This window comes from Garra rufa, chromosome 19, assembly GCF_049309525.1.
Source record: "Garra rufa chromosome 19, GarRuf1.0, whole genome shotgun sequence".
Classification (NCBI taxonomy): Eukaryota; Metazoa; Chordata; class Actinopteri; order Cypriniformes; family Cyprinidae; genus Garra; species Garra rufa.
The window spans coordinates 6,304,744-6,311,252 of NC_133379.1; positions in this window are offsets into that span (position 1 = coordinate 6,304,744).

Below are 6,509 nucleotides of genomic sequence, written 5' to 3' on the forward strand. Positions count from 1 at the left end.
TGTTTCGAGAATTAAGTCGAAATGTTTTCGAGAATTAAGTCGAAATGTTTCGAGAATTAAGTCGAAATGTTTCGAGAATTAGGTCGAAATGTTTCGAGAATTAAGTCGAAATGTTTTGAGAATAAAGTCGAAATGTTTCGAGAATTAAGTCGAAATGTTTTCGAGAATTAAGTCGAAATGTTTCGAGAATTAAGTCGAAATGTTTCGAGAATTAAGTCGAAATGTTTCGAGAATTAAGTCGAAATGTTTTCGAGAATTAAGTCGAAATGTTTCGAGAATTAAGTCGAAATGTTTCGAGAATTAGGTCGAAATGTTTCGAGAATTAAGTCGAAATGTTTCGAGAATAAAGTCGAAATGTTTCGAGAATAAAGTCGAAATGTTTCGAGAATAAAGTCGAAATGTTTCGAGAATAAAGTCGAAATGTTTCGAGAATAAAGTCGAAATGTTTCGAGAATAAAGTCGAAATGTTTCGAGAATAAAGTCGAAATGTTTCGAGAATTAAGTCGAAATGTTTTGAGAATTAAGTCGAAATGTTTCGAGAATTAAGTCGAAATGTTTTGAGAATAAAGTCGAAATGTTTCGAGAATAAAGTCGAAATGTTTCGAGAATAAAGTCGAAATGTTTCGAGAATTAAGTCGAAATGTTTTGAGAATTAAGTCGAAATGTTTCGAGAATTAAGTCGAAATGTTTTGAGAATTAAGTCGAAATGTTTCGAGAATTAAGTCGAAATGTTTTCGAGAATTAAGTCGAAATGTTTCGAGAATTAAGTCGAAATGTTTCGAGAATTAAGTCGAAATGTTTTCGAGAATTAAGTCGAAATGTTTCGAGAATTAAGTCGAAATGTTTCGAGAATTAAGTTGAAATGTTTTGAGAACAAAGTCGAAATGTTTCGAGAATTAAGTCGAAATGTTTTCGAGAATTAAGTCGAAATGTTTTCGAGAATTAAGTCGAAATGTTTCGAGAATTAAGTCGAAATGTTTCGAGAATTAAGTTGAAATGTTTTGAGAACAAAGTCGAAATGTTTCGAGAATTAAGTCGAAATATTTAAAGAAAAAAAGTAAAAAATTTCGAGAATAAAATCTAAATTATGAGAATAAAGTCGAAATGTTTTAAGAATAAATTTGAAATGTTTTGAGAACAAAGTCAAAATGTTTCGAGAATAAAGTCGAAATGTTTCGAGAATTAAGTCGAAATGTTTCGAGAATTAAGTCGAAATGTTTCGAGAATTAAGTCGAAATGTTTCGAGAATAAAGTCGAAATGTTTCGAGAATTAAGTCGAAATGTTTCGAGAATTAGGTCGAAATGTTTCGAGAATTAAGTCGAAATGTTTTGAGAATTAAGTCGAAATGTTTCGAGAATTAAGTCGAAATGTTTTCGAGAATTAAGTTGAAATGTTTTGAGAATTAAGTCGAAATGTTTCGAGAATTAAGTCGAAATGTTTCGAGAATTAAGTTGAAATGTTTTGAGAACAAAGTCGAAATGTTTCGAGAATTAAGTCGAAATGTTTCGAGAATTAAGTTGAAATGTTTTGAGAACAAAGTCGAAATGTTTCGAGAATTAAGTCGAAATGTTTTCGAGAATTAAGTCGAAATGTTTTCGAGAATTAAGTCGAAATGTTTCGAGAATTAAGTCGAAATGTTTCGAGAATTAAGTTGAAATGTTTTGAGAACAAAGTCGAAATGTTTCGAGAATTAAGTCGAAATATTTAAAGAAAAAAAGTAAAAAATTTCGAGAATAAAATCTAAATTATGAGAATAAAGTCGAAATGTTTTAAGAATAAATTTGAAATGTTTTGAGAACAAAGTCAAAATGTTTCGAGAATAAAGTCGAAATGTTTCGAGAATTAAGTCGAAATGTTTCGAGAATTAAGTCGAAATGTTTCGAGAATTAAGTCGAAATGTTTCGAGAATAAAGTCGAAATGTTTCGAGAATTAAGTCGAAATGTTTCGAGAATTAGGTCGAAATGTTTCGAGAATTAAGTCGAAATGTTTTGAGAATTAAGTCGAAATGTTTCGAGAATTAAGTCGAAATGTTTTCGAGAATTAAGTTGAAATGTTTTGAGAATTAAGTCGAAATGTTTCGAGAATTAAGTCGAAATGTTTCGAGAATTAAGTTGAAATGTTTTGAGAACAAAGTCGAAATGTTTCGAGAATTAAGTCGAAATGTTTCGAGAATTAAGTTGAAATGTTTTGAGAACAAAGTCGAAATGTTTCGAGAATTAAGTCGAAATGTTTTCGAGAATTAAGTCGAAATGTTTTCGAGAATTAAGTCGAAATGTTTCGAGAATTAAGTCGAAATGTTTCGAGAATTAAGTTGAAATGTTTTGAGAACAAAGTCGAAATGTTTCGAGAATTAAGTCGAAATATTTAAAGAAAAAAAGTAAAAAATTTCGAGAATAAAATCTAAATTATGAGAATAAAGTCGAAATGTTTTAAGAATAAATTTGAAATGTTTTGAGAACAAAGTCAAAATGTTTCGAGAATAAAGTCGAAATGTTTCGAGAATTAAGTCGAAATGTTTCGAGAATTAAGTCGAAATGTTTCGAGAATTAAGTCGAAATGTTTCGAGAATAAAGTCGAAATGTTTCGAGAATTAAGTCGAAATGTTTCGAGAATTAGGTCGAAATGTTTCGAGAATTAAGTCGAAATGTTTTGAGAATTAAGTCGAAATGTTTCGAGAATTAAGTCGAAATGTTTTCGAGAATTAAGTTGAAATGTTTTGAGAATTAAGTCGAAATGTTTCGAGAATTAAGTCGAAATGTTTCGAGAATTAAGTTGAAATGTTTTGAGAACAAAGTCGAAATGTTTCGAGAATTAAGTCGAAATGTTTCGAGAATTAAGTTGAAATGTTTTGAGAACAAAGTCAAAATGTTTCGAGAATTAAGTTGAAATGTTTCGAGAATAAAGTCGAAATATTTAAAGAAAAAAAGTAAAAAATTTCGAGAATAAAATCTAAATTATGAGAATAAAGTCGAAATGTTTTAAGAATAAATTTGAAATGTTTTGAGAACAAAGTCAAAATGTTTCGAGAATTAGGTCGAAATGTTTTGAGAATAAAATTGAAATTACCAGATTTTGAGAATAAAGTCAAAATTATTAGAATTAAATTGTAGAAATTAAAAATAAAATAAAATAAAATTTTGAGAGTGTAGCCTGAGCATGCAAATGGCCCGGATTGGGAGCACCTGGAGAAGTTGTCAGGCCACCGGAATTTATTTGAATATATGTGGGATTATTAGCAGAAATTATACCATGTGTCATACTCGCAGTATGCTTGGAAATAATTATTCATTATTTGTAGCGCGCCAGCCACCCAGTAATCGCAATAATTTTGTGCTTTGTTGCTTTTAATATAACAGCTTAGCTTTCAAATTCTGTCAGTTTTATCATGAAATACAAATGATGTGTTTTTTTCTCTTTATGTAAAGTTTATAGCATGATATAAACATGAAGGAACATCAGAAGGAATAAAAATACAGTCTAGTCTAATTTAATAAAATAAATGTTTCATTGTAATTGGAAAGATGACTGATTCACATGCCGCTTAAACTGAGGTGAATACAGCGATCTGTCACGCCACATTAAAGAGCATGAAAAACACATTGTTGTAATAGACGTATTGTTTGTATTTCGTTATAAAACGGACAGATTTTGAAAGCTGAGTTTTTGGGATATCTCCTGGTGCTCCCAATCTGGGTCATTTGCATGTGCATTAGGATAGAATATACTCTCAAAATATTATAACTTTAATCTCGTAATTACTACGAATGAATTCTCATAGTTATTTTGAATTTATTCTTGAAAGATTTAAACTTTATTCTCATAATTTCTACTTTTTTCTCTAAATATTTTGACTTTTTTCTTAAAATATTTCAACTTTATTCTTGTAATTTCAACTTTATTCTCGTAATTCCGACTTTATTCTCAAAATATTTTGACTTTATTCTCAAAATATTTTGACTTTATTCTCGTGATTCCGACTTTATTTTCAAAATATTTTGACTTTATTCTCATAATTCCGACTTTATTCTCAAAATATTTTGACAATTTTCTCACAAAATATTTGGACTTTATTCTCAAAATATTTGGACTTAATCCCCAAATATTTGGACTTTATTCTCGTAATTATGACTTTATTCTCAAAATATTTTGACTTTATTTTTTAAAATATTTTAACTTTATTCTCGTAATTCCGACTTTATTCTCAAAATGTTTTGACTTTATTCTCAAAATATTTTGACTTTATGTCAAATTATTTTGACTTTATTCTCGTAATATATTTTGACTTTATTCTCAAAATATTTTGACTTTATTCTCGTAACATTTCAATTTTATTCTCGTAATTTCTACTTTATTCTCAAAATATTTTGACTTTATTCTCGTAATATCTCGACTTCATTCTCGTAATTTCGACTTTATTCTCAAAATATTTTGACTTTATTTTCAAAATATTTGGACTTTATTCCCGTAATTCCGACTTCATTCTCAAAATATTTGGACTTTATTCTCATAATTCCGATTTTATTTTCAAAATATTTGGACTTTATTCTCGTAATTCTGACTTTATTCTCAAAATATTTGGACTTTATTCTCGTAATTCCGACTTTATTCTCAAAATATTTTGACTTTATTCTCATAATTCCGACTTTATTCTCAAAATATTTTGACTTTATTCTCACAATTCCATCTTTATTCTCGAAATATTACGACTTTAATCTCGTAATCTCATTGCTGTTAATGCAGGGACAGACAGCCCTCAGATTTCATTAGAAATATCTTAATTTGTGTTCCGAAGATAAACTAAGGTTTTACGGGTTTGGAACGACACAAGGGTTTGTATATCAATGACAGAATTTAAATTTTTTGGTGAACTATTCTTTTAAGCAGTAACATTTTGTAACTTTTCTGTTTTCATTTATTTTAAAATAGAATTTATGCCTCACAGGTCGTTCAGAAACCATTCTAATATGCTGATTTAGTGCTAAAGAGGCACTTCCTGAAGTCCCTGATGAAATATCAAGTATGATTATTGTAGTAAATGATGTCCTCAGTGAACTCAATTGAACAGCTGAATGCATTAAAATGGTAACAAAATCAGGCATCAATGTATAGGCAAAAAAAAAAAAAAGATTCATTATATAACTGTAGGCCTTCATGTTAGAGTATCCACATATAAGAGAAATTGTATTTTACATTCAGGTCTAAAGAACTTTCTCACTACAATTATGTTAATAGCACCAGAAACACTCTTGAACACATCCTGATCATATCTTATAGACTCTAAACATGATATAAGACTGATGACTGATTATAAGACTTTTAAGTTCTTCATGCTAAAATTCCAGGCTTGTTTCGTGTATTTAGTTTTGAGTTTGAGTCTATACTTAAACCGTTCTGAATATTTTGTAGAAAAGCCTGTCTTGATGCCATGTAACGTTTACGCCGGTTGGCTCTGTAGACCTCCAACCGCTGGGCCTCTGCAGTGGGGTCTTCCAGAGCTCCTTCCCACCTCAAGCTGTCCTGTTCAAGGTGAGTCAAATCAGATTTGTCCTCCTCTGTTTGAACCACTTCTGATACACCCTTGGGATTTTTGGATTTGCTGCTTTTTCGTTCTTTGGCTTTGGTCTGACCTTTGCTCTGAGCATCACTCATCTCTCCGTTGGTCCACTGCTCTGTCTGGAGTTTCTCTAGAGGAAAGTCAGACGGGTAGATGGATTACGAGTTAATCTCCCAGCACAGAGAAACTACAGAAGGTTTAAAATATATCACTGTGCTTCTGAAACGATGCCAGCTATCAACTAATGGTACCAAAGGAGGCCGCTCAATCAACACAAGTGAAAAACTGTTGAAGATAGACTGTAATGATAAATGTTTTGGTAATGTTATTAAGTTGATAGCACAGAAAAATGTATATGGGTCATTCCTGGGATTCATAACAATTAAATTTGGAATATACATTTTTTTCAACTACATATTATTCATTTTCTACCTCATTTTCTACCTACCCCACATAATGTGACACGCCAAACATCCCCCCCAAAAAATTCCCATCTCAGGCATTAATAACCTTTTATTATTTTCAGTTTTACAGACTGAGACCTTTTTTTCTCAACCCTGTAATGGACAAAATGGGATTGGTTTACAAAGGATTTTACACAGAACTTGTTATAAAAAACACCTACTTACTATTAAATGCTTACATTATTGCCAAAAGTCACAGAAACTATGCACATGGACATTAAAATGCTTGGTTTAAGATAGATATTAATAAGACATTATTTTATGCTAAAAAATATTAATATGCAATAATTATTTTCATTCATTATAATGGGTACCAAAGTATTGTGAAAAGCTTTGAACTGAAATATGATCATTTCCCAGGAATGACCCATATTTCTAATTCTAATCTTAAATGTCCAAGTATTTGATTTTTTTCCCCCATTGGCAGATTTTTTTTTTTACTGGTTTTAAGCATAAACCTTATTATTTAAAGGGATGGTTCACCAAATA